The following is a 25,596-nucleotide window of genomic DNA, read 5'->3' as shown; positions in this document are numbered from 1 at the left end:
ATCCAATTATACCGGTATTTTATGTCCTACCCAAAATCCACAAAAGTCTTACCCAACCCCCTGGGCGCCCTATTGTGGCCTCCACGGATTCCATCTTATCACCTCTGGCAATTTTCTTAGAAAAAATCCTCACACCACTTACCCAAAAAAGTCCATCTTATTTATTAGATACAGGTGCCTTTCTTGAGATTATCAAAACACTCAAACAAGTTCCTTCAGAAGCCATCTTAGTGTCCCTAGACGTCACCAGTCTCTATACTTCGATTCCCCATGACCGGGGTATCCAAGCAGTCACACAAATGCTGAGGGACTCAGATACCAACCCATCAATAATTGATTTAACCGTAGAACTACTAACAATAGTTCTCACACATAACTACTTCCTCTTTGTAACGGGTCCGGGAGGCGGAACCTCTGAGCTACTATACAAGGGGGCGGCCCTTGTAAGGGAGCGGGTGGCAGTCTCTGGGTGAACGGACAGGGAGTTACGGCAAGTGATCAGGGCAGTCTCTGGGTAAGGGGTAGGTACGACCTGTGATGGCAGAGCCTCCGGGTAGGCTAGCAGGCAGATGGTAGATGTGTGCTCCCAGGTGAGCAAGCGAGAGTCTCTGGAATAGCAGGTGGTCACGGCACGTGACGGCGGAACCTCCGGGCTGGCAGGCAGGTAGGTAACGGAGAAGCGCTCCCAGGTGAGCGGGCAAGAGTCTCTGGAATAGCTGGTGGTCACCGCACGTGACAACGGGACCTCCGGGCTGGCAAGCAGGCAGGTAACGGAGATGCGCTCCCAGGTGAGCGGGCAAGAGTCTCTGAGATAGCTGGTGGTCACGGCACGTGACAACGGAGCCTCCGGGCTGGCAAGCAGGCAGATAACGGAGAAGCGCTCCCAGGTGAGCGGGCAAGCTGGTCCATAGACAGACTGACCGGAGTAGTAAGGCAGACCGTCGGACCTCAGGCAAGCAGGCAGGTAGCTGATATGCGCTCCCAGGTGAGCGGGCAGGCTGGTCCTTTAGACAGACTGACAGGAGTAGTAAGGCAGACCGTCGGACCTCAGGCTGGCAGACAGGTAACAAGTATTCAGGCAGGAATCAGGCAGGTAACTAGCAGGAAACTGGCAGGAAACTGGCAGGTAACTGGCAGGTAACTGGCAACGGGACCTGAGGGCTGAAGCACAGGTGAGACACAGGTGCAAACAACATTGCTCGGGCACCTCCATTTTGGAGGAGGTGCCTTATATATGATGAAGTCCTCCGGCCATTGGCCGGGGACTCCTTAGGACGGCGCGCGCGGCCCCTTTAAGAGAAGGGGAGCGCGCGCGCGCCCTAAGCACAGGGGCCGGGAAGGAGCGCGCGCTGAGAGCAGAGCGGGAGGAGGACGCCGGGAAGGAGCGCGCGCTGACAGCAGAGCGGGGAGAGGACGCCGGGCACGGAGCAGAGCGGTGAGGGGAGCAGCGTCCCTGCCTAGCAGAGGGCAGGGACGCCAGCGCTACACTCTTTCAGGATACATTTTACGTACAGACCAAGGGGACTGCAATGGGCTCCAATGTAGCCCCCCCTTATGCAAACTCTTACATGTCCACCTTTGAGACACAGTTTGTATACAGTAATTTACTGTTTCAAGAACATTCCATTTTATGGAAGCGATATATAGATGACATCTTCTGCATCTGGACAGGTTCCCAGGACACCTTAGATGAATTCTTCATGGCTCTTAATACCTCCTGTCCTGGTTTACATTTCACCCTTAACCACCACCCACATCAGATCAATTTTCTAGATACTCTAGTTATCAAAGATGGTTCAGGACTATTAACTACTGACATCTACAGGAAACCCACAGATCGCAACACACTCCTACATTTTTCAAGCAACCACCCAACCCCTATGAAACATGCTATCCCCAAATCACAATTCCGGAGGGTCGAACGCATTGTGACAGACACGACATTACGTGAAGTCAGACTACAAGAAATGACACAGAAATTTGTAGAAAGAGGATACCCTCAGGATCTTCTATACGAATCACAGTACCACCGCATACAACCACGACAAGACACATCCGATCGTATTCCATTTGTACACACATATCACCCTCTAGCTTACACTATACATCGCACGATACGCAAACATTGGAATATTCTCCAAACAGGTTACCATACCATCAAATCTTTTCATCAACCCTTCCTACCCTGCTTCAAAAGAGCACCAAATATCAGAGACTCACTAGTCCGAGCCGACATAGGGACAACGTCCCTCGGTCCCCGGCAAAGATTCCTACAAACCCCTAAGAAATGAACCTTCCCATGCCTACATTGCCATCAGTGCCATAACATCCTTAGAGGTGATACTATCCATCACCCACAAACAGGCAAGAAATACACAATTAAGGATTACTACACCTGCGACACAAATTTTGTTGTATACCTAGTGAAATGCCCTTGTGGCCTGGTCTACGTAGGAGAAACAACTCAACCCATCAAAGACAGAATCTCCAAACACAAATCTACCATCAGATGCAAAAATTTACTTCTACCTCTTCCCCAACACTTCACAGCAGCAGGACACAATGTGTCCCAATTACGATTTCAAGTCATAGAGCAGATCAGACCGCCCCGCCGTGGGGGTAATCGAATCCAGACCCTCAAACAGAGAGAGGCATTCTGGATTCATGAACTGCAGTCCCTTCATCCCAAAGGGCTCAACAAGGATTATGATCTTCACTCATTCATTTAAACCCACCTGATCCCAAAGTGTTCAAGTAGGGACCTCAGCTTTTATGTGTATATCCCTCTTACTCCATAATGAGTTAATACCTGGAATTTAATATCTATTTGTCATTTATCATGAGGACCATGATTGATGCATACCTACCTATTACATGGTAATTTGACCACACAAGGATATCAAAACAATATTGTGATGTGTTTTGACTGTGTTGTGTCATATAACTTCAACTGACATTATATTTCATGTTACAGATAATGGATCCGTACCCACCCTCATCCTCCCATACCTCTCCTGTACTCTACAACCCCCTCTCCCGATGGTGGAACGCTTCCTGCTCCTCTTTTCCGGCAGTGTATCACATACTCCAATACAGAAACCACTTCCTGGTCCCTGGAACGCACCTACACGCCGGCTGACACGCACGCACGTGCGCATGCGCGGCACCGGACCAATCATAAGCCGGCACTTCCTCGTTCCACGTCACTTCCTGTGACGTCACCGCATGTAACGCGATTCACCGGTACATCCACTCCCCTTATTGGCTGACAGCTAAACCCTCCTCTCCTACACCCATACTTATAGCAAGTTCCTCTAAATGTGCACCCTGCATACATTCAGCGGTGGATACCGCGATCCAGGCAGCACTTATTTCCAACTTCGTGACAAATACGGTATGTTTAGCTTTCCTATAGCCCTCACCCTATCTCAGCTTCACATGACTTCATAGCATGCACTCTTTCCATAGGAATCCCAGTATTGGGTCCCATCTCCTTCCTTTCTCCTGCTCCCATCCCAGTAACTTGGTAGGTTGCTCCGTTTTTCTTGCTTTATTTGCTGGATAAAGGTTACATAGACACATAGACCTCCTTTTATATATTTTTTATATATGTGTAATATATATGAATTGTAATCTCACAATCATTATAATGTTTCTATTCCTGTATATTTCTGTTTACATGCAGTACACTGATGAAGGTCGTGTTGACCGAAACGTCTTTACTGTGGACTGCTAATAAAAGTACCTTTTATATCATTTGGTGTGCTGAGGTTATCACTATATCCCCCTTTGGCCTGACCCCTCCACGCAGGTGGATTCGGGCGTGCGGTGGCGACTCGCCCGTCCGCACCCCTGGGATCCCTTCATTCCTCGTTCCTGGAGCCTTCTCCGCTCCTCTTCCTTCCTTCTCCCTCTTCCAGGCCTGGGCCTCTGTTACTAGGCCCGCCTCCGGAGCAGAGCTCATGCAGAGCCCCTGCTCCCTGCCACTTCTGCTCAGACTTCTCTGCACTGAACTAAGATGGTGCCGACCTTTTATAAACCCTTCTCAATGCACCCAGGAACTGCTTCCTCCCTGCTCCTGCACTGCAGGGTTCCCCTTCCTCAGTGTTCCCTCCCCCCACTCCAGCCAGGGACAGGAACTGTCGTGCCCATCTCAGAGGCATATTGGTCGCCCTGCCCCACGGCAATGTGGTGTAATGCATGCAGGTGTCGGGTCCTGATCTACACTCCATCCTTACCTGAGAGTGAGATATTACACCTCAGGGTGAGGTGCAATACCTCTGTAGCAACCGAGCCCTCAGGGTGCTACAGTTCCATTTATCTTCAGCCTAGGTGACGTATTGTGATACAGGGCCGTGATTTTGGCTATAAAAGGGTCCCCTAGACCCCTACCCCAAGCTTTTTAAGAGAATCATATATGGCGTGCCAGGAGACTCTATGGAATGCTTTCTCAGCATCCAACGAGAGTATCTAATTACAAATTTTTAACTGCATCTAGCCCAGGAAATACTTTGTGCCTAGTAGCAGTGTCTGCTAGTCAGCGGATTATCCCGGCTGTTAACCAAGCTACACCACCTGTAGTTTAGACACTTAATTTTTTCAAAGGAAATGCTTCGGGACCATGGGATACTCAGTGAAGAGCATCAGGAGGCACCCCAAGGCATAGGGGCTGGGACTGGCAGTAGGATGCCTTGCGGTGGACAGCCGAGCTCGATCCTTATAAAAGCTTTTTAACTGCAGCAGCTTTAGTGGACGCTACTGGAGCTGGAATTACGCGGCTGCTGGCATGAGACTTGCCCTCCAATAGATCCTTGTAAATGGATTTAAAGTGTATTCATTCAAATTAGAGAGACAATTTAAATTAAAAAGCTTAGAGCTGCCTCCACCACAGGGGGGCTCGCTCGACCCACCAGCGGACAGGCACCAGTATTGGGAGAGGGGGGCTGGCCATCAGGGTTCACCGCTGCTCTGGCACAAACCCGGCGACACGGAGGTGGCACGGGCAGGAGCGGACTGGCCGTGTCGGCTTCTCACTTTTTGGATTTTAGAAGGGCATGACATGCCTATATCTGTGTCTCCCCCTCCTTTTACTCCTCCACCTCTTTTTTTTTCGCATGACTATATGTACTTGTCACTTTTCCATGTGTTAGTTATGTCTTCTGAGCAGTTTGTCAGCTTTTGGACACCTTTGAAGGTGTTTTCTATGTGTTTCTATGTGTTTTTGTTTGCCTGCCATTGGTTTTAACGGTGTTCGAAGGTGTTCGACGAACAGTTCGACGAACAGTTCGGCGAACACACGGGTGTTCGACGAACCGAACCGAACTCGAACACTAGGGGGGTGGTTCAACACTACTGGTAAGGGGGTAATACCCACTGAGCTTCCCAGGCTACTAATATCAGCCCCCAGCTGAATACCTAGCCTTTACTAGCTATTAAAACCGGGGACCCAAAAAAAAAATGATGTGAGGTTCCCCCTATTTTAATAGCTAGCAAAGGCTATGCAGACAGCTGGGGGCTGATATTAATAGCCCAGGAAGAGAGCCATGAATATTGGCCCCCTCCCAGGCTATAAACACCACCGTCAGCCGCCCCAGAAATGGCGCATCCATAGGTTGCGCCAATTCTGGCACTTAGCGGTTTCTGGGCATCTGTCTTCCACCTCATTCCCTTGCAAATGAGGTATGCAGTCTGAACCACAAGTAAAGCAGCAGTCACTTATCCTTTGTGATGACTCTGCTGGCTGTGGGTCTTTGGGGATTGAATGCACTGATGCCCAACCGCTTGCTCTGTTTGAGGAGGAGTACGTGGGAGGGTCAGCCGGCCACCACAGCACATCTCTGGTGATGAGGATGAAACACAGTTGCCAATTGCTGCTGTTTTCTGCTGTGTGTAGACCGGCAAAGAGGGCAGGGATGAGGACTGGGTAGAACATCATGAGGAGGTTTATTTTTTATATTTATGTTTAGAGCACCATTGATTCTTTGAAAAAAAGAGAACATGGACCGCACCTCCAAAAAATCACATGTTGATCTAATGCCTCTCGGCAAAAATTTATGTAACTGAACATGAAGTTCTTAGTTTAACATTCTGATCAGACTGTATGAAGCCCACAGCCACATCATGGCCAACCACCAGAGGTTCGCCATGACGTGGCAGTCATACAGTCTGATCTGAATGTTAAACTATGAACCTCATGTTCAGTTTGTAAATTTTTACCGAGAGGTGTTAGATCAATGTATCATTTTTGGAGGTGCTGTCCATTATCTTTTTTCAGCATATTGATTCTATGATGTTGTACATGAGTAGGGGTTGCATACAAAACACTAATAGAAATGACAATAAACCGACTAATAGTCACAGACAGGTACAGAGGGGAGAAGACCATGCCCTTGCTGCCTAACATTCAACAGGATAATGAGGAAGAAGACAATATGTTCGGGGGTGCAGCAGCTCCGATGTTACTGAGGTAGCAGCTCTAGTAGTGGTGAGGGGACAGCGGGGTCATTGCAGGATGTAAGCTGTTCTGAAGAAATGGATTTTCAAGTTACATTTGAAAGTTCCGAATGTAGGGGATAATTGGACATGTTGGCCCACAGAATTATACAGGATGGGAGCTATCGGAAGATTAGTTCAGAGATATATGGGGGAGGCAGATTATGGACGGCTGTATTGCCAAGTTTTTAGCAATAAGGTTCAGATACGGCTTTAAAGAAGGCAACCACTTGTTATATAATGCAATTTTATATATAACAGTTAATTTGAAAGATAAAATACAGAATCAAACGAATAGTATGATATTATGATATTGCGCACACTTTTGTAGATTAAAGGTTAAATACATATAAAGGTTACATACTTACTATTAGATAGAAGAAGAAAAAGATTTCCCTAGTAGCATGTACATCATCCGTCTGGAAACTTCAGCTGGAGAAACGTTCAGCGATGGGTAGAGAATGAGTCCTAGGTTGTACACGGTGAAGAGTGTCCTCTTCATAGGTCCACAATGCTTCTGCCATAACTGAATTCTTCAACAGCTTTTATATTTTAGAAAAAGGCTTACCCAACCTAATATTACTTAAGCATGAAAGTACATAGGTTGTTGTCCAACATTCCAATCCCGTGACCGTGGCCAGCTATCACAGATAAGCAATGCCGGACAAGACCTGTTCACGGACCATTCTACTTCTGTCATAATGTTTACATATAATAAGAGAAAATCCTACACTGGGTTATAAATCAGAACAAGGTTTTCTTCCCAGATAGTATATTGTGTTAAGAAGCTATGTATCAGTGAGATACATTCACAGATTCATGGATACCTTAACACAGAAAATATAATCAGAATATTAATTAAAGGTTGGATACATCATAATGGGTTTCAGATAGCCACTTAAATTTTTGCTACTACAATAAGCTTCTCCATCTTAAGCCATATGCCTGTAGTCTTATTTACAATTTTGTGCAATCGTCTGTGTCTGGTTCTACCTCGGATCACTCATGGCGTATACAAAGGCTAATTCTCTTCAGTAATAAAGATTGTAATAAAATAAAGTAATAAAAAAACCTCTGATTGTTAGCAAATGCAACCTAAAGCCATGTTTAAGTATGTCTGGAGTAATGACCCCTAGTCTACTGAGGTAGGATACCTACAAATGCTGACAAGTCCAATTCCTATTTTTTCAATATGGATTTGAAATATAAAATAGCCATTTTTCATGTTTATACTACAACGGCTTTGTAGGTCAGTGTTAGTAGCTTCAAGTGGATACGTTGTGGATTTGGGAGACAATGAAGAGATTTGTATAAGGGAGAATTGGAGGAGTAGCGATGACAGAAGTGGATTAGTAGGGCAGAAAAGTTAAGGACAGGCTGGAGATTTGCTATGATATGATAAAGGATGATGAGGTCTAAGGCTGCGTACCCAAGAAGCATTTTCCAAGCATTTATGCTGCGGAATTTACACAGCGTAAACGCTTGGGAAACGCTTGGTAATCTGTCCCCAAAGACAAGCCGCAATGTCAATGCCCATGCTGCGGATTTTTCCACAGCATTTATGCTGCGCTCAAAAGTCCGCAGCATGTCCATTAATTTTGCGGACACGCAGCGTAATCGCCGCCATTGACTTGCATTGGACCGCCTGACAATCGCATCACTACATGTGGATAAGCGGATATCACACGGTTCAATGTGCGGATGGTACCCAGGTCTGGAAGAGAAGAGACTCTCCTGACACATGACTGAATGACGTCACCGCAGGTCCTTCACACCACCACGGGCAGTGCAAGAGACCGGACGGAGCGGACAAAACACCGGGAGGACATCAGAAGGTAAGTATAATCTTTATTTTTTATTTTAAATTCTTTTTTTTACAGTTTCTATGGTACCCAGGTCTGGATGAGAGACCGGACGTGGCAGAGATAACACCGGGAGGACACCGAAAGGTAAGTATAATCTTTTTTTTTATTTTTTACAATTCTTATTCTTTTTTTTTTAACTAACATGGTTACACTGCGGTTGCATGGATTTATATAGTGTGAACAAGTTGTCAAGCACATTTCCAAGTGATGCTAAAATCATGCAAAAACCCCATGCGTTTTTCCTGCCAGGGAGAAGCGTAAAAAATATGCAGCATTTCTGCATCGTGGGCACATAGTCTAAGACTCCACGTGGAGTAAAGGCCATCCGGGTGATGTGGGCAGTTCGGAGGAAGAGGTGGTAATCATGCTGCCCCAGCTACACAGCAAAAGAGGGAGCAGGGTGCAAAAGCGCTGAGGCCGGCCCCTAGCCAATATATCGACTGCTATTGCGCACCATGGCTGGCCCCTAACAAGTACATAGGCTGCTCCTGCGCAGATGGCCCATAGCAATTACGTCGACAGCTGTTGCCCACCATGCCGACATACTTACCACACCAAAGCCAGCTCAAAGGAGCTTCCTGACAAGTAATGGATGGATTGCATGATGTGCCGTCAAAAGCGATGGCATAAATGTTCTTAACCTGAGCACCACCTACATGACAAAGCATCTGTATGCAAAGCATGAGATGCAGTTGAGTATACACCAGAAAAACCAGGATAGATCTGAGCCTCCTCCTGCTACCTTTTTTGCTGTAGTCTCGGACTCTTCCTCCCACTCCCGAGCAACAGGGCCACTTGGCTCCACTCAAAGAGAGGATGTGATATCATATCACCTCCACCAACAGTGTAAACAAGCATCTCCACACCATCCCATTGAAGTGTTCAGCTGTACATCCCCCAAAGGCTACGGCCCCACTGTCAGTATTTGGTCAGTATTTGGTCAATATTTTTCCTAAGTATTTGTAAGCCAAAACCTGGAGTGGGTTAAAAATGCAGAATTGGTGCATTTCTTTCTATTATACCTTTTCTCTGATTGTTCTTCATCTGGTTTTGGCATACAAATACTGAGGAAAATTACTGACCAAATACTGATAGTGACTCCTTAGCCAAACACAAGATCCTATATTCTACATGTGGCATCAAAAGTTAAGTGATTTTTCAAAGGCTAACAATATGTTGGGATCATGGGTACGTGTTTCCCAACAGTCATTATTTTTCCAGGAGGGCCATCCCTGCCTTGCACGATCATGTTGCTAACAAAATCATATGTGCACTGTGCAACGTCATCAGTATAAAGGTCCACATAGCCAACCATATGTGGACTAGTAAGCATGGCCAGAAATATTATTTCTCTCTAAATGCCAAATGGTTAATTATTGTAGTGACTAGAGATGAGCGTTGTTCTACTCGAACTGTTCGCCAATCTCAAATTCGAGCTGTTTTGGGCGGTGTTCGAGCCGTTCGGCGAACACGAACGATTTGAGAAAAATTCAGCTGTTCGAGGTTATGTTCGATAACTGTTTGTGCACCAAAATCATAACTGGATTTTTTCTCAGTAATGATGAAAATTAATGTTAATACGCAGTTTGAGCGTACAGCGGGGCTGGGGGAGGGGCAGGGGATGGATCTCTGCAGGAATAATGAAGATCTCCATATTTTTTTCTCTTTCCCGCATTTGCAGTGGGGAGGTGCAGTCTGTCAGCCTATCAGCAGCGCACACATGGAGCGAACTGCTGTTTTTCACACAAGCAAGGGCATGTGTCATTGGCAGTGTATGTCACATGTCCTTGCCCTATAAGACCAAGCCATTTTCCCCGTCGCCACCATTTTCTCACTGCTGCAGCTGCGTGTTAGACGGCACCGCTGTTGCTGTGTGCGCTATACCCTGTTAATTTCAAGCCAATTTTCGCACAAATCTACAGATAGCTTGGGAGTAGGGAATAGTTGTGATTGCAGTCCTTTTAAGGACTAGGTTACAGCATTTCCTACGACTTTTATCAGGCAGGTCTGTGCTCTTAAATAGATAGATTGTGGGAGTAAAGACTAATTGTAATTGCAGTCCTTTTCAGGACTAGGTTACATGAGTTCCTATCAGTTTTTGCCAGGCAGGTCTGTGCCAGTGCTGTGCAAGTTTTTTTCACAGCATTTGGCTGAATCTAGCAAAGCTAATCCTTTTTGGCCTATTGCAGAGTGTGTTAGTCAGTGGAGTAGCCTATCTGTGTTGCAAGATATACCACCTGTGTATAGAATACCAATTTTTTTACTGCACCTAGTGAAGTAAAATCTTTTGGGCATAGCATCATTCTATTAGTCCATCTAGACTGACCTCCATCAGGTTGCAAATTGAATATAATTTTTCTCTGCATCTAGCTCTGAAAAAATATTTGGCCTTCTAGCAGTGTGTGGGACTTTCTCTATTAGTCCATCTATACTGACCTCCATCAGGTTGCAAATTAAAAATAATTTTTATCTGCATCTACCTCTGAAAAAATATTTGGGCTTCTAGCTGTGTGTGGGACTTGTTCTATTAGTCCACCTATACTGACCTCCATCAGGTTGCAAACTGAATATAATTTTTTTCTGCATCTAGCTCTGAAAAAATATTTGGCCTTCTAGCAGTGTGTGGGACTTTCTCTATTAGTCCATCTATACTGACCTCCATCAGGTTGCAAATTAAAAATATTTTTTTTCTGCATCTAGCTCTGAAAAAATATTTGGCCTTCTAGCAGTGTGTGGGACTTTCTCTATTAGTCCATCTATACTGACCTCCATCAGGTTGCAAATTAAAAATATTTTTTTTCTGCATCTACCTCTGAAAAAATATTGGGCTTCTAGCTGTGTGTGGGACTTGTTCTATTAATCCATCTATACAGACCTCCATCAGGTTGCAAACTGAATATAATTTTTTTCTGCATCTACCTCTGAAAAAATATTTGGCCTTCTAGCTGTGTGTGGGACTTGTTCTATTAATCCATCTATACAGACCTCCATCAGGTTGCAAACTGAATATAATTTTTTTCTGCATCTACCTCTGAAAAAATATTTGGGCTTCTAGCTGTGTGTGGGACTTGTTCTATTAGTCCATCTATACTGACCTCCATCAGGTTGCAAACTGAATATAATTTTTTTCTGCATCTAGCTCTGAAAAAATATTTGGCCTTCTAGCAGTGTGTGGGACTTTCTCTATTAGTCCATCTATACTGACCTCCATCAGGTTGCAAATTAAAAATAATTTTTATCTGCATCTAGCTCTGAAAAAATATTTGGCCTTCTAGCAGTGTGTGGGACTTTCTCTATTAGTCCATCTATACTGACCTCCATCAGGTTGCAAATTAAAAATAATTTTTATCTGCATCTACCTCTGAAAAAATATTTGGGCTTCTAGCTGTGTGTGGGACTTGTTCTATTAGTCCATCTATACTGACCTCCATCAGGTTGCAAACTGAATATAATTTTTTTCTGCATCTAGCTCTGAAAAAATATTTGGCCTTCTAGCAGTGTGTGGGACTTTCTCTATTAGTCCATCTATACTGACCTCCATCAGGTTGCAAACTGAATATATTTTTTTTCTGCATCTACCTCTGAAAAAATATTGAGCTTCTAGCTGTGTGTGGGACTTGTTCTATTAATCCATCTATACAGACCTCCATCAGGTTGCAAACTGAATATATTTTTTTTCTGCATCTACCTCTGAAAAAATATTGGGCTTCTAGCTGTGTGTGGGACTTGTTCTATTAATCCATCTATACAGACCTCCATCAGGTTGCAAACTGAATATAATTTTTTTCTGCATCTAGCTCTGAAAAAATATTTGGCCTTCTAGCAGTGTGTGGGACTTTCTCTATTAGTCCATCTATACTGTCCTCCATCAGGTTGCAAATTAAAAATAATTTTTATCTGCATCTACCTCTGAAAGAATATTTTGGCTTCTAGCTGTGTGTGGGACTTGTTTTATTAGTCCATCTATACTGACCTCCATCAGGTTGCAAACTGAATATAATTTTTTTCTGCATCTAGCTCTGAAAAAATATTTGGCCTTCTAGCAGTGTATGGGACTTTCTCTATTAGTCCATCTATACTGACCTCCATCAGGTTGCAAATTAAAAATAATTTTTTTTCTGCATCTACCTCTGAAAAAACATTGGGCTTCTAGCTGTGTGTGGGACTTGTTCTATTAATCCATCTATACAGACCTCCATCAGGTTGCAAACTGAATATAATTTTTTTCTGCATCTAGCTCTGAAAAAATATTTGGCCTTCTAGCAGTGTGTGGGACTTTCTCTATTAGTCCATCTATACTGACCTCCATCAGGTTGCAAATTAAAAATAATTTTTATCTGCATCTACCTCTGAAAAAATATTTGGGCTTCTAGCTGTGTGTGGGACTTGTTCTATTAGTCCATCTATACTGACCTCCATCAGGTTGCAAACTGAATATAATTTTTTTCTGCATCTAGCTCTGAAAAAATATTTGGCCTTCTAGCAGTGTGTGGGACTTTCTCTATTAGTCCATCTATACTGACCTCCATCAGGTTGCAAATTAAAAATAATTTTTATCTGCATCTACCTCTGAAAAAATATTTGGGCTTCTAGCTGTGTGTGGGACTTGTTCTATTAATCCATCTATACAGACCTCCATCAGGTTGCAAACTGAATAAATTTTTTTTCTGCATCTAGCTCTGAAAAAATATTTGGCCTTCTAGCAGTGTGTGGGACTTTCTCTATTAGTCCACCTATACTGACCTCCATCAGGTTGCAAATTCAAAATAATTTTTTGTCTGCATCTAGCTCTGAAAAAATATTTGGCCTTCTAGCAGTGTGTGGGACTTTCTCTATTAGTCCATCTATACTGACCTCCATCAGGTTGCAAACTGAATATATTTTTTTTCTGCATCTACCTCTGAAAAAATATTTGGGCTTCTAGCTGTGTGTGGGACTTGTTCTATTAGTCCATCTATACTGACCTCCATCAGGTTGCAAATCGAATATAATTATTTTCTGCATCCAGCCCAGCCAATAGTTTTGGCCTAATACCACAGTTTGGCCACTCAGCTCTGCTCGGTTCCCATCCATTGTTTTTTTGTGCAAACAACTCCAGAGTTGTGAATTAGTTAACCACCAAAATGAGTGGAAAAAGGCCTGCTGCTGGTGGAAAGGGGAATAGGCGTGTTGGGAAGGGGAAAAAAGGTTGTGTCCGTGGGGTAGGTGTTAAAGCAACAGTAACATCTGCAGAAGAAAGACCATCTTCCAGCCAAACTAAAATGTCTACTTCTTTTAGCGGACAATGTGATAAGATCCCTTTCTTACGGCCACGCCAATCGCTACAAATTCCAGATGAGGCACAAAAACAGCAGGTGCTTCAACGGATATCAAGTGCTCCTTTAAGTGGGCTCTCCTCCACATCAACTTCAACATCACAAATACTCCAGTCCTCAAAGGTGTCACTCCAATCGCACTTGCTTCCTCACAGCTCCCAAATCTCCAGCTGCCCGTCTGAGTATGAGGTAGAACAGATGGTTAAATCTGCAGAGCTGTTTACTCATACTATAGCCTGGGAATCAGAGGTCGACTCCAGCGCTTCTGTGAATCCAGACGAGGAAATGATCTGCACTGATGCCCAGAATCTTTATGAGTAGGATCCAGGACCAGACGCAGAAGGTTCTGACCATAATATAGACCCTCATTCCCAAACTGTAACTCCTGTTGGTGGAGACAATGAGGAAGACGATGATGAAACTCAAATACCTGATTGGAGCGACAACTTTAGTTTTTTGTCAGGGCAGGAACAGGTTGGCTCTGAGGACGACGGGTGTGATAACGCACAGGGTGATGATGATGAGGTTGGAGATCCCACTTACTGTCAACCCACAGTCAGCCAAGAGATGAGGTCAGCAGAGGAGGTGGAGGAAGATGCTAGTGACGACGAGGTCAGGTTGCGCCTTCCTGGACAGAGACGTAGTACTGGAAGCACGTCAACAACTGCATCCTCAAACACAACTCTGCCTCTCACCACAAGTCGTGGTGGCTCTTCAGGTCGCATGGGTGCTTAGCCTTGCATATCCTGGGCATTTTTTCAGATCGATAAAGATGACCCAACTCCTGTTATCTGTAACATTTGTCAGCAAAACCTAAGTAGAGGCCAAAAAATACATAGTTTGAGTACTTCATGCATGAAACGGCACATGGACATGAAGCATAAGTTGCAGTGGGAAGCTCAGTGTGCTACAATGCAGCCTAGCCGGCCGGGCCAACCACCGTCTGCCATATCTTGTGCATCCGCGGCCTCTTCATCCTCTGTGACTGGGGGGACAGCAGTCACACCTGTTTTGGGGCGCAGACCTGCCACCTCTTTACCCGCAACAGCCAGCGTGATTGGCAGGTCATCATTTTCTTTGGAGGTGGTAACACCAGCTGGTGTTGAGCGCTGTCCGACATCGATAGCACCACCTTTGGATCAAGGCAACCTAACATGTCCGCCTGCATCTTCCTCACAGACCGGCAGTTTGCCGGGGACACCCTTATCAACCCCGTCTAAGCACAATAGCCAGCCCTCGGTCCCTCAGATGTGGACAAGTAAAAGACCATTTCCTCCTAGCCATGAGAAAGCTAAGAGGTTGAATTTCACCATCTGCAAGCTCTTGGCTACAGAAATGCTGCCTTTCTGCCTGGTGGACACAGAGGATTTTCGAGACCTTATGTCCGTCACAGTGCCCCAGTACCAGATGCCCAGTCGGCACTACTTTTTAAAGAAAGGTGTGCCTGCGCTCCACCAGCATGTCGCACACAACATCACCGCTTCTTTGAGAAACTCTGTGTGTGACAGGGTGCATTTCACCACAGACACTTGGACGAATAGGCATGGACAGGGGCGTTACATGTCGCTGACTGGGCAATGGGTAACTATGGTGACAGCAGGACAAGGGGCTGCTGTCCAAGTCTTGCCGTCCCCACGAGTTGTGCGTCAATCCTCTTTATGTCAAAGTTCCTCCACTGCTTCTGCCTCCTCAACCTCCTCTCGGTCTTCCACCTGCACCCAAAGCCTGTCTGGTCATGCCACAAGCTTTCTAACTGTGCAGAATGGATCCTGCACACCTCCTTACTATGCTGGCAGTAGGGCTCAACGTCATCAGGCGGTTTTTACTTTGAAATGTCTGGGAAATGTGAGTCACACAGCTGAGGAGTTGTGGTCAGCTCTGGAGAACCAATTTCATGAATGGTTGTCTCCACTGGACCTGAAACCAGGGAAGGCTGTGTGCGACAATGCTGCAAACCTGGGTGCGGCGCTTCGCCGGGGCAATGTCACACACGTGCCTTGTATGGCTCACGTGTTGAACCTGGTTGTCCAGCAATTTTTAGCCCACTATCCCAGACTAGATGGCCTTCTGCAGAGGGCACGGTCGCTGTGTGCTCACTTCCACCGTTCGCATCCCGCAGCTCAGCGACTTACATCTCTACAGAAGTCGTTGGGCCTGCCACTTCACCGGCTAAAATGCGATGTGCCTACCCGGTGGAATTCAACTCTGCACATGTTGCAGCGACTGTGGCAGCACCGACAAGCCCTGGTGCAATACGTTCTGACGTATAGCCTGGGCCAACGAGATCCAGAGGTGGGGCAAATCACGCTGGAGGAGTGGTCTCAGATCAGGGACCTATGTACCCTTCTGCACAATTTTGAAATGGCGACGAAGATGTTTAGTGCTGACGATGCCATTATCAGCATGACTATTAAGGTGATTTACATGCTGGAGCACATGTTAAACAGAATTCGGAGTCAGGTGGTGGCACAAGAGGAGGTGGAGGAAGTAGAGGAGGAGGAGTTGTATGCGGAAGGGCTAACATCTGCAAGGTCCAGACGGTCGGCAGCACCAAGGCGGCAGGCATGTGAGGGTGGGGGAGATGGTTTTACCAGGGCGCATGGTAGCAGCCAAACTAGTGAGGAAGGTGCAGGAGCCCAGGAAGAAGTGGAGGACGAACTGATGGAAGACTCATCAGATGAGGGAGACCTTGATCACATTTCTGTTGTGCGAGGTTGGGGGGAGAGGACAGAGGAAGGAAGCATGATTGTTACCTCGCCACCAACACAACAGGGACTTGGTGCTCCTGGATGCACAACACACATGAGTGCCTTCTTGCTGCACTACCTGCAACCTGACCCTCGAATTGTGAGAATTAGAAATAATCCTGACTACTGGGTTGCCACACTGTTAGATCCCCGGTACAAAAGTAAATTTTCCGAAATTATTCCTGCCATAGAAAGGGATGCACGCATGCAGGAGTATCAGCAGAGACTGTTGCAGAATCTTACATGTGCTTTTCCACAAAACACCAGTGGTGCACGTAGTGAATCTCACAGTTCCAACTTGCCAACCGTGGGACCGTCAAGTGTTCAGCACTCAAACCGTAACAGAACCACAGTATCTGCTGGTAACATCAATTTTGTGGAATCATTTCACCACTTTTTTAGCTCATCCTTTGCAAGGCCACAGGAGACAAGAAGTCTGACACATAGTCAACGCCTAGAGACGATGGTGCAGGAGTATCTCCAAGTAAACATTGAAGCCATGACTGTGTCACTGGACCCTTGCTCTTTTTGGGCTTCCAATCTGGATAAATGGCTGGAGCTAGCCACTTACGCCTTGGAGATCTTGTCATGCCCCGCAGCCAGCGTTCTGTCTGAACGTGTGTTCAGCGCTGCTGGTGGTGTGCTGACAGATAAGCGCACGTGGCTCTCCACTGATAATGTAGACAGACTCACGTTCATAAAGATGAACAAATCATGGATCCGAAACTACTTTTCTACCCGTGTCATCCTGGGGAGAGTAAAAGCTTGATGATTGGTTAAAATAACCCTACCAACCGTTTTAAGGTTTCAAATTACTAATCATGTTTATCTGTATCTTGGCTGGAAAATAATTTGGGCTTTGTAGCAGTGTGCAGCACTGATTCTATTAGGCCATCTATAATAAGCTCCACCAGATTTAAAATTACTAATCATGTTTATCTGTATCTTGGCTGGAAAATAATTTGGGCTTTGTAGCAGTGTGCAGCACTGATCCTATTAGGCCATCTATACTAAGCTCCTCCAGATTTAAAATTAATAATAATTTTTAGCTGCATCTAGCCCAGAAAATAATTTTGGGGCTCCGAGATGCGCAAGACACATAAGTGCCTTCTTGCTGCACTACCTGCAACATGACCCTCATATTGTCAGAATTCGAAGAAATCATGACTACTGGGTTGCCACACTCTTAGATCCCCCAAACTTTTCGATCAACCTTTTCATTTTAATAAAGACCAAAAAAATTGTCATTTTTGAAATCATAAGCATTAGCAGGTTATTAGAAACTGAAGTCAAACAGTTTTCAACTCAAAACTTTATTCTAGGTGATGTTACATTTTCACATAGGACCCCTTGTTCGAAAGGAGCTTCTGAACTCTCTACTCCATTGAATTTGTCAGGTTTTGGATGGTTTCTGCTTCAATTGTTTTGCATGAGGACAGAATACCCTCCCAGAGCTGTTGCTTAGATGTGAACTGACTCCCGCCATCATAGATACTCCTTTTGATGATGCTCCAGAGGTTCTGAATGGGGTAGAGGTCAGGGGAGCAGGGGGGTCACACCATAAGTTTGTCCCCTTTTATGCCCATATCAGCCAGAGATGCAGATGTTTTATGTGCAGCATGAGATGGTGCATTATCATGCAAAAAAATGATCTTGCTGTGAAATACACGGTTCTTCTTCTTGAACCATGGCAGGAAGTGCTGTTTGAGAAAATCTACATACATTATGGAGTTCATCTTTAGCGCCTTCAGGGATCCTAAAGGGGCCGACAATCTCTCTCCCCATGATTCCAGCCCAAAACATTACTCTACCTCCTCCTTGTTGGCGCTGTAGCCGTGTTTGCGTGGGGTGTCCATCAACCAGCCATCCTCCACTCCATCCATCTGGACCATCGAGCGCTGCACGGCACTCATCCGTGAACAAAACAGTTTTGAAATCAGTCTTCATGTAATGTTTAGCCCACTGGAGCCGTTTCTGCTTGTGTGAAGTGGATAGAGGAGGTCGACAGGATGGCGTATGCACAGCTGCAAACCTCTGAAGGACCCTGCATCTTGTTGTTCGGGGGACGTTGGAGGCACCAGCAGCTTCAAAAACTTGTCTGCTGCTATGACAAGGCTTTTTTGCCGCTGCTCTTTTAACCTGACGTAATTGCCTGTAGGAAAGAGTCCTCAATTTGCCCTTATCAGCACGCACACGTGTGTACTGTGAATCAGCTACATACTTCTTGATTGCCAAGACACTTCATCCTGATCATCGCACAATGTCAATTGTAGTCATGCCTTGACCTAAACACTCCACAATTTGTTGCTTCTCAGCAGCCGACACATCCTTTTTCTTTCCCATTTTGGCAGAAAATGTAGGCTGCTTAATAATGTGAGACAGCCTTCTTAAGTAGTCTTGCCTTTCATTGGACACACCTGCCAAACTAATTAGCACAGGTGTCTGCAATTGCTTACAGTGATATAAAGAGCCCTGACACACATCACCATCAATAAGTTTAACTGACAAACAAACAAATTCTTCCCTTATCACTCCTAAACACTTTCTGCATAATAATTTGGAACACAGTGTACATGTGCTTTTCCACAAAACACCAGTGGTTCACGTAGTGAATCTTACAGTTCTAACTTGCCAACCGTGGTCTGTATGGAGTTGTTCAATAAAGGGCCCAAAATTAAGATAACATAGATGGGAGAGGTCTCTATGAATAGGAATTCCTAAGTATTTGATACCCTGTGAGGGCCAGGCAAAGGGAAAGTTGGACTGGATGGAATCCTATATGGATTTGGGGAGGGAGACATCGAGGGCCTCAGACTTCGCTGCATTGATTTTAAAATTTGACCATGTAACAAAGTGATCTATTTCAGCCATAACAGCATGGATGGATATATGTGATTGAGTGATATATACTAGGACATCATCAGCAAATAGAGAGCACTTGTACTCGGTGCCTCCCACCTCAATCCACCTAATGTTGGGGTTATGGCGAATTGATGAGAGCAGGTGCTCCGTCACTAGGATGTATAAGAGAGGGGACAGAGGACATCCCTGCCTTGTCCCATTGGTGATTGTGAAAGGTGATGAAAATGTTCTGATGCACCCCCTGGGCCTTGGGACACCCGGAGCCGGACCCTTTTTGGTGGATGCTGGTGGTTGTAGTCTTCGTGGCGGCGACCCGGTTCCGTGGCTCAGGGTGGTCAAACCAGTGGCGGAACTATTTATGTGGTTTTGATGTTTAAATGTCCGACTACGCCACCTGTGGATTGCGGTCAGAGTGAACCGCCGCTGCAGGGCAGACCGCTGAGGCTGGTGTTGTGGGTGCAGCAGAGCGTAGCATAACTCCCCACGGGAGGAGTATAGCCTCAGGGCAGTGTATGCGGAGGATGGGGGTGATGGTGCAGGGCAGCAGCAGTAACGACACGGAGTCAGTGATGCAGTCCAGGGCCTTTACTCACAGTTCTTATTATCCAGACCACGTCTGCAGGTAACGGCTGCCCACGTCGTACTGTGCTCACCAGGTGAGGGGCTCAGACAACTCCCAGATAACTTTGGAGCGCTTCACAGGACCCCCTTTGTGTGTCCTTTGTCTGGCCTTTCTTACCAACCCTTCTGTCCGGCTGCCTCGGGCCTCCTCTTGGTAAACTTGGCGCCAGTTTCCCTGACCCTATGTGGTGCCTTCCTAGCGGGTGTAGCGAGGGGCTGCGCCACATAAAATGTCACAGCCTCCGGTTTCTAGCTGAGGGTCGTTTCCTGCCTCCACTAGTTTCGGGGACAGGTCTCCCCCTTTGGCCTGACCCCTCCACGCAGGTGGATTCGGGCGTGCGGTGGCGACTCGCCCGTCCGCACCCCTGGGATCCCTTCATTCCTCGTTCCTGGAGCCTTCTCCGCTTCTCTGCCTTCCTTCTCCCTCTTCCAGGCCTGGGCCTCTGTTAATAGGCCCGCCTCCGGAGCAGAGCTCATGCAGAGCCCCTGCTCCCTGCCACTTCTGCTCAGACTTCTCTGCACTGAACTAAGATGGTGCCCACCTTTTATACTCCCTTCTCAATGCACCCAGGAACTGTTTCCTCCCTGCTCCTGCACTACAGGGTTCCCTTTCCTCAGTATTCCCTCCCCCCACTCCAGCCAGGGACAGGGACTGTCGTGCCCATCTCAGAGGCATATTGGTCGCCCTGCCCCACGGCAATGTGGTGTAATGCATGCAGGTGTCGGGTCCTGATCCACACTCCATCCTTACCTGAGAGTGAGATATCACACCTCTGGGTGAGGTGCAATACCTCTGTAGCAACCGAGCCCTCAGGGTGCTACAGTTCCATTTATCTTCAGCCTAGGTGACGTATTGTGATACAGGGCCGTGATTTTGGCTATAAAAGGGTCCCCTAGACCCCTACCCCAAGCTTTTTAAGAGAATCATATATGGCGTGCCAGGAGACTCTATGGAATGCTTTCTCAGCATCCAACGAGAGTATCTAATTACAAATTTTAACTGCATCTAGCCCAGGAAATACTTTGTGCCTAGTAGCAGTGTCTGCTAGTCAGCGGATTATCCCGGCTGTTAAGCAAGCTACACCACCTGTAGTTTGGACACTTAATTTTTTCAAAGGAAATGCTTCGGGACCACGGGATACTCAGTGAAGAGCATCAGGAGGCACCCCAAGGCATAGGGGCTGGGACTGGCAGTAGGATGCCTTGCGGTGGACAGCCGAGCCCGATCCTTATAAAAGCTTTTTAACTGCAGCAGATTTAGTGGACGCTACTGGAGCTGGAATTACGCAGCTGCTGGCATGAGACTTGCCCTCCAATAGATCCTTGTAAATGGATTTAAAGTGTATTCATTCAAATTAGAGAGACAATTTAAATTAAAAAGCTTAGAGCTGCCTCCACCACAGGGGGGCTCGTTCGACCCACCAGCGGACAGGCACCAGTATTGGGAGAGGGGGGCTGTCCGTCAGGGTTTACCGCGGCTCTGGCACAAACCCGGCGACACGGAGGTGGCACGGGCAGGAGCGGACTGAACATGTCGGCTTCTCACTTTTTGGATTTTAGAAGGGCATGACATGCCTATATCTGTGTCTCCCCCTCCTTTTACTCCTCCACCTCTTTTCTTTTCGCATGACTATATGTACTTGTCACTTTTCCATGTGTTAGTTGTGTCTTCTGAGCAGTTTGTCAGCTTTTGGACACCTTTGAAGGTGTTTTCTATGTGTTTCTATGTGTTTTTGTTTGCCTGCCATTGGTTTTAACGGTGTTCGAAAGTGTTCGACGAACAGTTCGACGAACAGTTCGGCGAACACACGGGTGTTCGACGAACCGAACCGAACTCGAACACTACGGGGGTGGCTCAACACTAGTAGTGACGGGGCCTGAGGTAGAAAGCGTTTTGGCCCATGTTCTACCAATACTGAGGATTGGTGGATGATTTTTGTATTTTTCTCTGTCCAAGTTGCCTCTTTCACCTACTCCAGCATATCTTCAAACAGTCAGCATAACACTTCAGCAGAGCTAGGGGAAAACAACAGCAGGCTGCTCTGAAACTCATCTGTTTGGGGGAAACATCCCACACCGCATAGGAGCTGTGGATAGCAATCAAACAACAGACCCATAAGTGGTTGGTGCTGCTGAACCTCAAGCCCAGCCTGGTGGTGAGAAATAAAGGGCAAAATATTGTAGCAGCTCTGGGCCTTACTGATTTGATGCACATACCCAGCCTGACACATGAGCTTAATTTGGTGGTGCAGAATTTGCTGAAAAATTACCCAAAAATGTCAGAGCTGCTGCAGAAAGTGCATGCTATCTGTGTGTGCTTTTGGCATTCTCACCCTGCTGCTGCTCTTCTGTCTAACATACCCACAAGGTAGAACACCTTACATATGCAGGAGAGACTGTGCGAGCAGCAGCAGACGATAGTGGAGTTTCAGCTGCAGCATGCATGGGTGAATAGCTCTGCGGAACAACACCATTTCACCAACAATGAGTGAGCCCCCATGTGGGAAGTGTGTGCTATGTTGCACTGCTTCGAGTACTCCACCAACAGGCCAGTGCTGATGACACCATCATCAGCTTTACTATTACACTTCTATGCTTCCTAAAAAAAATGCTTCACTCAATGATGAATGAGGTGGCATAGGAGGAAGAGGATGAGGAGCAGGGACCATTCACACCATTAGCAGGCCAGTCATCCACATATGGCTCAGAGGTTGGTTTCCTGTACCAACAGCGGCCAGGTACACAACTGTCCAGCCAGGGGACATTTTTGGAGGATGATGAAGAGGAACTGTGGTCAAAGGAGGGTGTCACTAAAAGCAGCTCACAGGCATCACTGGAGTACGGCTGAGTGGATACAGAGGACCCAGATGATACAACTCCAACCGAGGACAGCTTGTCATTGGCTCTGAGCAGTCTGGCACACATGAGCCAATATATGCTGCTTTGCCTGCGCAACAACTGCCGAGTTGCCTGGATTGTTGCAAGTGCTGATTACTGGGTAGCCATCCTGCTGGATCCCCGCTGCAAGCACAAAGTGCCATCCTTACATCCATCACTGGAGCGTGATTGAAAAATGTGGTAACACAAGCACACGCTGGTAGGAGCACTTCTGACAGCTTCAACCGCTGACAGTGGGGGCTCAGAAGAAGCAGAAGACAGAGAAGGAGAAAGTCATCAATGTAGCTCGGTCACTGGCATTACCTCAGAAGGGATGGTTAGCATAACCGAAATGTGGAAAACCATCCTCCACACACTGCAACATCTAGCACCACCATCTCATACAGTCCATATTAGCAGGAGGCAGTATTTCAGTTATGCTTGTGTAGCAACTCACTCACAATTAATAGGTTATACACAAAAAAAGCAACTGACCCTGCTGGTTCCTGTACAGACTATATATCCTGACACCACAGTCCCTAGTGGTGCCTGCGGGTACTGAGATAGCCATAACTACAGAGCTAGTAGATGACATCTTCGACTGAACCTGCCTAAACAGCTATCGAGTTGCTTCACATTCCTCCTAAAGAACCGGAGGTCAGAGCAGATTGTGAATAGACTACAAGAGGAGAAGTGTGCTGAACAAGGGAAAGATATCAGTGTAAGAAAAGTAAATAACAAAATACCAAATAAAGTAGAAAGAAATTACTGTTAAAAAATATGCAGCCTACTTAATAAAGAAGGTGCAAAGTATAGCAAAGAAACAGAAAGGCAAAAATCCTTTGCTCAAAGCTCACAGCCTGGCTCCAAACATCAATAGAATGTCAAAACTTCTAAATGAATATTTCACTAGAGATGAGCGAACATGTTCGAAAACGTTCAGTTTTTTCAAATTCAGCACGAACATTGCACATTCGGATTCGTGATCTGACCCCCGGATCGGAGCGTTTTTACTGAAATCGTCCCAAATCGGCAAAAGTGTGAGAAACGATCTCGTTTCCACTACCATATTTATTAGGACTTTGACTAGGGTAGTGGTGCTTTATGATGAGCAGGGGAACGTGTTTGATGAGGGGAGTGGGTGGGAGAGTTCAGAGTAGCGGCGGGCTGTTAATCTTGTTTTCTTTCTTAACTTAATGTGTGCTGATCTCGGCAAGCTAACCTGGGCGCAGGAACCATCCACAACGTCCAGACACAAGGGCTTCTGTCATTGACTGCTGAGGTCACATGTCCCTCTCCATATAAAGAACGGACATGTTGTTTCAGAGCTATTTTGTCAGTGTAACAGCGCAGAGAGGCTACTCCTGACGCTGCTCCAGGATACTGAGAGATTTGAGATAGTTAGCTAGGCGGTTGCTTCTAAGTCAGATAGTATAGATAGATAAGAACCTGTGTTACTGTGAAATCGACCTTCCAGCAGATCAATCGTTTTTGCTATTAGTGTGATCCAGACAGAGACAGCAGGCCACATTTCAGCATAGAAATCTGTTGTCCACTGCTGATATTGTGCTGCATGCAGGAGTACACCTTTGAAACTCAATTTTTTTCTGTTACTACCATGATACATACAGCAGTCCGCATCTCAGCTTGTATTATTTTGTGGAGAAATTCATCTATATCCAGAGCTTGTCCACAATAAAAATTCTAACTTTTTCTGTTACCAATGTGATAGAGCAGGCCACATCTCAGCTTGTAATTTTCTGGCGGTGAAATTCAGCTGTATCCAAAGCTCAAAATTGAATTTCTTCTGTTACTAATGTGATACAGCAGGCCACATCTCAGCTCGTAATTTTTTTGCGCATATATTCTGATCTTTCCAGGCCTCGTCCACAGTAAAAAATCCAATTTCTTCTGTTACTAATGTGATACAGCAGGCCACATCTCAGCATGTCATTTTTTGGCGGTGAAATTCAGCTGTATCCAAAGCTCTTCCACAGTAAAAAAATCCAATTTCTTCTGTTACTAATGTGATACAGCAGGCCACATCTCAGCTCGTAATTTGTTTGCGCATATATTCTGCTCTATACAGGCCTCATCCACAGTAAAAAATCCTATTTCTTCTGTTACTAATGTGATACAGCAGGCCACATCTCAGATTGTAATTTTCTGACGGTGAAATTCAGCTGTATCCAGAGCTCATCCACATTAAAAAAATATATTTTTTTCTGGTGCTAACGTGATACAGCATGCCACATCTTGTAATTTTTTTTATACTGATATTGATCTCCATACAGGGGTTCACATGATAAAATCTAAATTTGTTGCCTTAGAACTAAGCTATAGAAACCATGTCACATTTGAGCTTTTAATTCTTTGGTGCTGATATCCATCTAATGGTTCACATGATAAAATCTAAATTTGTTGTCTTACTGCTGTGTCACAGAAACCATCCAATATTTGAGCTTTTAATTCTTTGATGCTGATATTCTGCTCAATCTAGGGCATTACTGAATCTCAATATTTGCTGCTACTACCGGGCTAAACAAACTAGTTCACATTTGAGCTTTTAATTCTTTAGTGCTGATATTCTGCTCCATTCAAGGGTTGACATTATAAAATCTATTTTTTTCTACTACTACCGTGCTATATAAATGAGGCAACATCTGAACTTGTAATTATTTTACCCTGAGATTCTGCTCTATCCAGGGCTCCACAGTAGAAAATTTAATATTTTCTGGTACAACCGAGCTACAAAAACCATGCCAAATTTCAGCATTTAATTATTTTGTGCTAGTATTGTACTCCAGCCAGGAGTCT

Source organism: Phyllobates terribilis, unplaced genomic scaffold, assembly GCF_046119375.1.
Source record: "Phyllobates terribilis strain yellow unplaced genomic scaffold, ASM4611937v1 Scaffold_5__5_contigs__length_657084704, whole genome shotgun sequence".
NCBI classification, from domain to species: Eukaryota; Metazoa; Chordata; class Amphibia; order Anura; family Dendrobatidae; genus Phyllobates; species Phyllobates terribilis.
The sequence above is the reverse complement of the archived record's forward strand: the minus strand, read 5'-3'. Positions refer to the sequence as shown.